At 39.9% G+C, this 9,515-nt stretch overlaps 1 long non-coding RNA gene across 8 annotated transcripts in view; it reads left to right on the forward strand.

Moving 5' to 3' along the window:
- Positions 1 to 9,515, forward strand: part of LOC116079942 — a 28,158-nt gene that overhangs the window by 7,266 nt on the left and 11,377 nt on the right. For 3 of the 8 annotated variants that reach the window (XR_004114230.1, XR_004114228.1, XR_004114229.1), the window contains exons 2-3: positions 6,870 to 6,929; positions 8,157 to 8,232. This is a non-coding gene — a long non-coding RNA (uncharacterized LOC116079942). Of the gene's footprint in view, positions 1 to 6,245; positions 6,319 to 6,869; positions 6,930 to 8,156; positions 8,233 to 9,403; positions 9,441 to 9,515 lie in introns of all 8 variants that reach the window. The other 5 variants (XR_004114231.1, XR_004114234.1, XR_004114235.1 and 2 more) reach the window with 4 other exon arrangements.

A 9,515-nucleotide genomic window follows, 5' to 3' on the forward strand; every position in this document is an offset into this window, starting at 1 on the left:
AGACACTACCTCAGAATAAAAGGCTGGAAAACAATTCTCCAAGCCAATGGCCCCAAGAAAAAAATCTGAAGTTCTAAAGAGCTGCCTCAAGGCATCAGTAAGCTCCCCAGCTTCAGCACGTGCTTCCGACCATTCTCTAGTCCTCTCTCAGAATGTTCATAGTTTGAAGAGGCTGAGTCTGAAGCTCAGTTGGTAGAGCGTTTGCCTAGTGTGTACAAAGTCCTGGGTCTGATCCCCAATACCACATAAAACCAGGCATGGCATCTCACAGCTGTAATGAGCACCTTCGGGTTGTAGGCAGGCTTGCACTACAGAAGATAGTACTGGCTCAAACAAATATTGGTAGTATCCAAAGAAAAGAAATAGATTCCTTCTAGTTCTGAAGGCTTGGGAGTCTAAGACTGAAGCTCAGTATCTGGTAAGGACCCTCATGCTGCATCATCCCAGGGCATCAGGCTGGACAAGCAGGCCTGTGAGGCAGAGTAAGGCGTAAACTCACTTTACTAGGAGCCCATGCCACGAAAACCAACCCACCCTGAACAGCAGCATCAGTGCATTCATCAGTGTTGTAAACACTTCTTAAAAGTCCAACCCCTAATACTGTCACAACAGCACTAAAAAGACAACGAATTTCAAAGGAGGTATTCAGACCAAAGCAGAGATATTCAAACTAAATGAGCACAGGATGAGTGACAGGTGCATTGTGGGTAAACATAGATTCATAAACAGTAGATTTATTTAAGCATAAGGAAACACCTGATGAAATGGACACTCAAAATATATTTATTAAATAGATGAATGATGGATGGAGCTGGAACGAACATCCAGGGAGCTTCTTGTAATCCTCCCATTCTTGGAAAATTGGAGTCATGTCTCAGTGATGTTGATTGCATGTGAATGTTTTTGGATTCTAATGGGGTATTGGCTAAGAGGGCAGGTCAGAGCAGAATGAGATAGATAGGTGCTGAAGTTGGAACACTAAATGTGTTCCAAAGGCCTATATGTTAAAGTCTTGGTCTGTGGGGTACTATTCGGAGATGGTAGCATGTTTAGAAAGTGAGGCATAATGGGGGGGGGTCCTTAGACTATTCAGAGAGTCCTCTTCAGGAACAGTGGAACCCAATCTGCTTCTCCAGTCTCTCTTGCTTCCTGGCCACAAAGGTGAGCAGTGTGTCTGTCATCTTTTCTCTACCTCCCATCAGAGGACCAAAGTGATGGGTCTCTCTGATCTTGGACTAGAACTCCAGTACTGAGACAAAAGAAACCTTTTTTGGCATAAGGTCTCTGGTATTTTACTGCACTTACTGTATTGTATTTATGCTATTTTACTGTAGTTTTGGAGAACTGAGTAGTACAGAAGACATGGTTGTCAAAGGAATGTGAACTGTAAAGATGAATATAGAAGACCATTCTTCAGAAAAACTACTGGCAATTGTTTCAACTTAAGTAGCCCAGGACTCTTGGCAGCACACATACCATAAGACTATTATTAAAATCTACCTTTATTACAAAATCAAATTATTATTATTATTATTATTAGTAGTAGTAGTAGTAGTAGTAGTAGTAGTAGTAGTAGTAGTAGTAGTAGTTATTTTTGTATGTGTATGAGTGTTTTACCTGAACATTTGCCTATGTACAATGTGCATGCCTGCTGCCTATAGAAGCCAGAAGAAAACATTCTATCTCCTGAAACTGGAGTTGCAGATGTTTGTAAGCCTTTGTGTGGGTGATGGGAATCAAACTCAGGTCCTCTGGAAGAGCAGCCAATGCCTTTAACTACTGATCAACCTCTCCGGCACCAAGAAAAATTATTATTAAAGAACAGAAGACAGGGGCACAAGTAAACAGTCACTCAGGGACTGGCAACCAAATCATTATTCATGTTAAAGAAGACTAAATGCAATAACTTTTATGTTGGCTTTGGAAGGATGTTTCCCTCTACTATGTTTGCTTGTTTTTTTAATTTTATTTTTTCCTTTTATTGGATATTTTCTTTATTTACATTTCAAATGTTATCCCCTTTCCAAGTCTCCCCCACCCACCGGAAACCCCCTATCCCACCCACTCTCCCTACCTCCATGAGGGTGCTTCACCCATCCATCCACTCCTACCTTCCGGCCCAGACATTCCCCAACACTGGAACATCAAACAAAAGGTCTAAGACTGCACCTAATATCAGCTGTGACTTCAGTTAAATGTGTCCCTACCTTTCCCTTCAGCTCCCTCTCTCACTATTCCAGGACTCCATAGGATTTCATAAACTGCAATGTTGATTAAAAGGAGTTCTACAAAAGCTCGTTGATAGAAGGGTGATGACTACTGGGTAAATAATTGCTGTGAACTGTCAGTGTGCCAGCACAGCCACAGTAATAGCATGTTAGGAGCTGCAGTGCTGGTAGGTCAGCTCTCACCATGTTAGATGAATTCCCTTTTCCCCTGCTGATTCTCATTAACATTAAATTGTCATAGTAACAGAATGCCAGCACTGCCAAATGTACTCTCATAGCTGAAAGAAGCATAAACCACATGTGAAAAAACAAGCCATGGGGCTGGTTTAACTCCACAGCTGACATTCAGATTTAACAAAGCTGTTGGCTTACAGCCTATATTTTCGGGAACCTGGCTACAAAGTGTGCACATGTACTGGTATTTGTCTTTTCATTTTTTGCAAGATTTTGGGTTAAGTGATAGATGGTTGGGGGGAATGCTTTAATGGGTAAAGTGCTTGCTCTGAAAACTTAATGACCTGAGTCTGGATCCCCAACACCTACATAAAATCTATGTGTGAGTCAAGTGGTGGTGGTGCATGTTTCAATCTCAGTACACAGGAGGCACAGTCAAGAAGATCTCTGTGTGCCAGGCCTGCCTGGCCTACAGAGTGAGTTACAGGACAGCAAGAGCTACACAGAGAAAACCTGTCTCAAAAAACAAACAAATAAACAGACAGACAAACATACAAACTAGGTGTGGTAGTGCATCCCTATAGTTCTAACTGTAGACAGTGGAGGCAGCAAGATGGCAGCAGCTCCCAGGTCATGATATTCAGCCTATCAGTGCATTCCAGGGTCAGAGAGACCCTGGCTCAAGAGCAAAAGTAGACAGCAAGTGAACTGGTTTCCAGTGAAAACTTGAGGTCCATCCCTGGAACCCAGGCTGGAAGGAGAGAACTGACTTCCCAAAGTTGTCCTTTGATTTCCACATACAGTGGAACACGTGCATCTATATTTGTATACATATTGGAAAACAAATAAAAAATTAAAAGTAGAACATGGTAGGTGTTCTATGTCCACATCTCACCCCACAAATACAATCGTGTGTGTATATTATAATATAATATTATATTATATTATATGAAATATATATAATTATAATGAAGCTTCATTTAAGGTTTAAAAATGTTCAACAAAGGTAATTTAATAATTTGTGATCTTCTTCTCTTTTGTTATTGTCTGCGACCACAATCAAGATGCACACAGCTTCTGTGCTTCTTGAATTTAACCCTCTATTGCACACCCCTAGCCTTTTCCTAGCAATATCAGCAGCTTGCTTCGTCCTCTTCATTATTTTCATAAGTATTATACGTTGAAGCTTAGCCAAAAATGTACATTAATCATATTAAATGATAGTATGGAATTATTAAATTCAATGGTCTATAGTTTTTCTAGGAATTCTCTAGGCTATGACTGGTAGTATGGCTCCATGGTAGAGCACATGTCTGGTAGTAAGGCCTTAGACTCATTTGCCAGCAGGAAAAGGGAGATGAGAAACAGTTGGGTGGGAGGAGGTGGAAATCATGGAGAATTGTGGAATTTAATCTGTTTTCAAGGTGGACTAAAATTGTGGGTCATGTATGAAGTTGTATGATTTTAAGCTCTCCAGAGAGAGCATGATCTACTCTACATTCAAATCTCTTGCTTTTTCTGACAAACCAGCATCCTTTGTCTTTACTAGCCATACTAATGTTAAAAATTGTCTAGATTTAAAAATACTAGGTCAGTTATTGGCTATGGCAAATAGCATTTGTAATCCATCTGGACACACAAACTTATATTGCCAATAATTTCCTGGTAAGCCAATGTGGATTATAAAAAGCAATATTTCTTTCCAGTATCAATTGTAAATTTCAGGCATCTCGCTAGTACCACAGATTCCAAATCACATTAAAGGTGTGGCCATATTTAAAGTTATTCTAAAATAGGTATATCTCTATTACAGGACCGTCTTGCTAAGGTTAGGGAAGAAGCTAGTTTAAGAACTTCAGATTGCTATGTGTTAGAGGGAGAAGGGTAATGATTCTTGAACTGGTACCTGGACAGTTACTTTGGACATTCAAGTTTTCATGTGAGTAGAGAAGAGTTTATTATACACAATTTGCTGGGTCCTAGACTTTTTCACTGTTGTGACCAAACATCTGAGAGAAGCTAGAGAGAAATATTTTTTTTTTTTGCTCTGAATTGAAGAGGTTGCTGTCTGTCATGGTAGGCGGTATGGTGGATCAGCTCATCTAATGGCAGGCAGGAAGCATGGGCATGATGGGAAAGGGGGTAAAATGTCACCCTAAGACAGATGGACCCCACCTTCCACAGTTTCATTGACTCCTGTTACATAACCTGCTTAGATGTTGACTCCATTAGTGGATTAAACTACTCACTATCTTAGGGCCCTCAAGGCCTAACTGATATGAAAATCCTCATGGGCACACCCTCTGGTATGCACACCCTCTGGGAGTCCTCTCTAATTAATCTTCTAGACAGCTCTAAGTCCAATCAAGTTGAAAATTTGACCATCTTTTACTCTGATTCTCATCTCAACTCTATTGACCACTGCTGGCTTTATTATTCTCACACAAAAGAGTTGGCTAATAAGCAAACTGGTCTTTATCCCTAATTTAAGTAGAGACTATACAATAGGACCAAGTTCTATCATCAAAGGCAGAAAGCTCAGCTTCGTTCATATTCTCAACAGATACTCACTAAACACACATTAGCATTTACCAAGAAAGGCATTAGGGAAAGATTAGATTAGGACACATGACTAGGGAAGGGAGATTGGTTTTTTATGTTGGCTTTGTGTAAATGGGAACACCATGGCCCTGATAACAACCTACCCTCAAAAGAGCTACTCAAATGAGCTAGGTGGATGGAAGTGAATCTATTCTGTGAATAGAAACTGAAAGCAAGGGAACAAGTAACTGAATGTCAATGTCATAGGCCGAGCTATTGTGAGACTGGACTTTCCCAAGGAGAAGAAAATGTTGGCCCATGAGTGAACACACAGGTCTTGTTGGCATGGGAAACATAAAAGCATGAAGCTAAGATGGAGTACTCAAGAGAATAAGAAAATGAAAAATAATATCTGAGATGGAAGAAGCATGAATATATATATAATCAGGTTAAAGCAATTGCTTTAATATTTTTTGGAAAAGTATCATATAATAGTATTTAATGGATGTCTTGTTATCTACCGCAAGTGCAAAATATTAGAAAGTAGTCTTAAAATAGGATTGTACATGATTCCAAACAAAAGAAAAATATTTGAGCTTCCATAGCTTTCAGTGAATGATTGAGATTGTGGGTCACATTATTTCTTCTTCATGTGTTTATGTATTTCTTGTTATACATATATGATATACACACATTTTATAAGTTTGAATTTATTTATTAATGGTTTTTAAGCATGAGAACTTAAAAAAAGAAGAAAGCCTTTTGTCAGTGATTCTAAATTGAATCTATGATGCAATTTATAGCTATTAGAAACTGGCCTCTCCTGACTTGGGATATTTTGGGTTTAATGATGACAGTTGTTTATAGAACTCTATGTCCCTGCTCCTCCCAAGTGAGACCTGCTGACTTGGTGCTCAGGAAACTTTAGTCTGTTTGGGTACTAAGAAAGCAAAGCCCCAAGGGAATTTCACATCTCCTTTCTACAGACAAAGGGGAGGCAGAGTGGGCCAGATGCAGGCATGGTTATTAGCAGTTCTCTGGGTTGTCTGAGCTCCTACACTGCCCCAGCATAAAATTTCTTGCAGGATGGTATTATTTATTCTTTGATATTCCATGCATCTAGACAATGCATTTTGATCATATCTACCCCCAATTCTCTACTCCAACTCCTCCTGACACTCCTGTCACATACCTTCATAACTTCTCCTTTGTGTATATAACCTACTTAGCGCTGTTAGTGCTGCATATGAGCAGGAACCCTTGTTCTGTAGCTAACCCATGCTTCTCCATCATGCCCCACAGAGCAACATTATGGAGGAAAGCCAAGAGAGAGGCCATAACAAGTACTTAAACAAAGGACCAAAGCCCTCTAATGGTACAGCAAGCTGATGCTATTTTAACCTTGTGATCCTTTGATGAGTGTCTACAGTATGCCCAGAACACTTTCCATTTTAACAAAAGCATTATTATAGTGTTATAAATATTTTTCTCTATAGCCATAAGCCTGAGTTACTAATAATATTTGCCAGGTTGTTGAAAACAACCCATTTGTCAGAATACTTACTAAAGTTTTCATATTTGCATTTTTCCAGCTAACATATGCAGTTTCTGTTGAAGACTGCACAGGGATGAAATATATTTCAAAATAATTTCTATTGGAAACATATTTTTTACTTTGTCATTTAAGAGTGAACATCTAAGACAGTCTCAATAGCAATAACAAAGGAGATCCTGACATAGTTTTCCCCTCTCCTTGCTTCATGCTGTAGTGCTGGAGAGAGCTTTAAGTTGGGACTGGAGACAGAAGATAAAATGAGATGCTTGCTTATGTTTTTGCTAAGTGAAAAGATCCCTTCATGGACTAGAACTTCTGATGGCTAGGATGTTTTTCTTCTCATTTGTTTTATTTTATTTTTCCTATTCCAGGTTTCCTTGTGGAAGTAGACATAATACGAGTTGCACAAGGCTTTGCAGAGGTGAGGCAAGGTGAGGTCACAGTTTCTGCCTGTGCTTCTCACCAGTTTGGATTCATTCCATTCTCCTGTGAAGTTCTGACTTCATCCTCTTCACTGCCTAATTACCTCCCACTCCTGGCCTCATCCTTGACTTGCTCCACTGTCCTGTCATCCCCAGGCAAAACATTTTTGCATAATACACACACACACACACACACAGCATAGAGTTTTAGTGATCCACAAACAAACAAACAAAAAACCCCACAAAATTATTTTCTTGAATGCAACTGAAGATTATCCTACTAAATGAACCAAGTCAGCCTTGGAGAGACAATCCCATATTTTTCCTCATTTGTGGACTCTAGATTTTATAGACACAATGTCATGTAACTCTGTATGACATGAAAGTAGAGGAGAAACTGTGTAAGACAACAAAGGAGATAATAGGAACAAGAAAAGGCAGGGGGAAAGGTGTTCAAATTATGTTTATGTACTGATATAAAGATGTTATTATGAAACCCAGAACTTCCAAAGGACAAAACACTGTACTGCTCTCAACATTCTTATCTTCCAAGCTCCTATAGAACAGAGCACCGAGCCCTGAACACTCAATGCCTTTCCAGCCCAAAGTTCAAGTGGCACCACAGTCCTCCCAAAACACAGAGTCAGGTCTATCCCAACAATAACTCATGATCCTGTTACAAATTTCTGTCTTAGTTAGGATTTTTACTACTGTGATACAATATTATGGCCAAAAGCAAGTTGGGTGTGGAAGGGCTTATTTTTCTTATTCCCCCATGTAACCATCCATCACTGAGGAATGCTGAGACAGGAACCTGGAAGTAGGAGCTAATGCAGAGGCCATGGAGGAGTGTTGCTTACTGGCTTGGTCACTGTGCTGGCTAGTTTTTTTGTCAACTGGACACAAGCTAGAGTCTTTAGAGAGGGAGCCTCAGTTGAGAAAATGTCTCCATAAGATTCAGATGTAAACAGGCATGTAGAGCATCTTCTTAATTAGTGATTGATAGAAGAGGGCCCAGCCCATTGTGAGTGGTACTATCCCTAAGCTGGTGGTCTTGGGTGCTATAAAAAAGCAGCTGAGCAAGCCATGGGGAGCAAGCCAGTAGCAACATTCCTGCATGGTGTCTGTATTAATTCTACCTCTAGGTTCCTTTCTTGTTTGATTTCCTGCCCTGACTTCACTCAGTGATAGCCTGTGACCTGGAAGTGTAAGTGAAATAAATCCTTTCCTCCCCAGGTTGCTTTCGGTCCAGGTGTTTTATCAGAACCATGGTAACCCTAAGATGAAGAAGGTGAAGGAGCTCCCAGAGAAGGTAAATTTCTGATACATTGCTTGTTAGGTATCTGGTATTTTTGTACCAATCACATTCTCTGTTGGTCAATATTAATGTGTACTAAAGGAATTGTTGCATGACTAGTAGATGTGGCAGTAAGGAGACCATAAAACATTAGGTCATGGCCACAAGTCCTTGAGAATTTGTCAGCAAATAAAAGTCAAAATTAAGCAAAGCCCAGGAGATCTACATGGTGAAAGGCAAGGATGCTAATTGATCATGGTAAAAACAGTGGGTGGTCATGAACGAATCACCTGACTCAGGTTTGTACTGATCCCTGGTCTTCTGAAGCTACTTTCTTGACCCTGTGGTTCCTGTGAGAACAGCTGCATAATTTGCAAGTCTAGTGAAAAATAAAAGTGCAAGTGTTCTTACTCAAACTTAAAAATTTGAGAAAGAAACAGTCTTAACTTGAAGGAAGCCATGTGGCAAGTATGTTTGTTCTCCATGGATTTGAGCATCTGTAATGGTTGGTGTAAAATAGTGCTCAGCTGAGTCTTGGTCTGCCTCTACTGTTAATAAAATTCTGCCTTTGAAGCAGGGCACTTGCAACCATTTTGCTTTTATCTTTGAAATAAAATGTTTCGAATTTAATGCATTTGACTCAGTTTAATAGTTTGTTATTATTGGATGTGAAAGTAAGCTGCAGAAACAGAATAATAAAATCACATGATTCACAACTGCTCATTAACAGCTGGACTAGTGGGTCTCCTTATCCTGTACTCACAGACACACACTTTAGGTGGAATAAAACTCAGGGGCCCTACTTTGGAATGGTGGCTTCCACAATAATTTAGGTGGCTTTAGAATTTAGTGGGCTCTGAAGATGACTACAGATAAGACTGAGCTACCCAGGTCTCAGGCTAATCCCTTGAATAAACCATGTATAGTAGGGTGTACACCTGACAGGGAAGAAGTAATTACCAGTCTATTGGTCACTGAATCACAGCTTATAGACATTAATTTCAGTGATTCCAAAGAGTCTCTGAGGGGCTGGTCTCTAGCTGGCAAGGTAGGTTTTATAGATGCTATTGCATTTACCAAACATGTGGCTTTGGGTTTGAAACTATGCTAAATACTTCACCACTTTTTATTACTTACTTGAACCATCACCAAAAGTGTAAGAGGAATTGTGCTGTTCATTTTACAGTAGAAAGAACCAAGATTTGACTTACATTTATTAAGAGGTAAGTCAGGTCGGGCAGTGGTGGCACATGCCTTTAATCCCAGCACTTGGGAGGCAGAGGCAGGCAGATTTCTGA

Source organism: Mastomys coucha, unplaced genomic scaffold (genome assembly GCF_008632895.1).
Source record: "Mastomys coucha isolate ucsf_1 unplaced genomic scaffold, UCSF_Mcou_1 pScaffold6, whole genome shotgun sequence".
Taxonomy (NCBI): domain Eukaryota; kingdom Metazoa; phylum Chordata; class Mammalia; order Rodentia; family Muridae; genus Mastomys; species Mastomys coucha.